Raw genomic sequence first — 454 nt, 5'->3', positions numbered from 1 at the left:
TCAGAGAGAGAGAGGGGGTAAGAAAGGGGGGGGGGGAGTGCGAGAGGGGGTAAGAAAGGGAGGTAGAGAGGGGGGTGGAGGAGGGAGGGAGGAAGGGAGTGAGAGAACGTTCAGTACAGAACTGGGGAAATTACACACACACACACACACACACAGTCACTGTGAGGTCCATTCCAATCCAGTCCAGTCTCCTCAGAGCAGGGGTTCCCAACCTAGGGGGCGCGACCCCCATATGGGACACTACCGTTTCGTGGGAGGGACTTTCCTTGATTTGAGTAATAATACTATTTGCAATTGTTTATACTGATCTAAAGCAATATATTAATCCGTAATGCTGTAGGCTAGAAACAATATGTTAGATGCCAGAGGAAGACGCGACTCTGAGGCACACATCTTTGGTTTGTCTCTACGTGTCAAGCTCCTCTCCCTGTTCGGGTGGCGCTCGGCGGTCGTC

The sequence above is a fragment of the Salvelinus fontinalis genome, chromosome 29, assembly GCF_029448725.1.
Source record: "Salvelinus fontinalis isolate EN_2023a chromosome 29, ASM2944872v1, whole genome shotgun sequence".
NCBI classification, from domain to species: Eukaryota; Metazoa; Chordata; class Actinopteri; order Salmoniformes; family Salmonidae; genus Salvelinus; species Salvelinus fontinalis.
Note: the sequence above shows the minus strand (reverse complement) of the source record.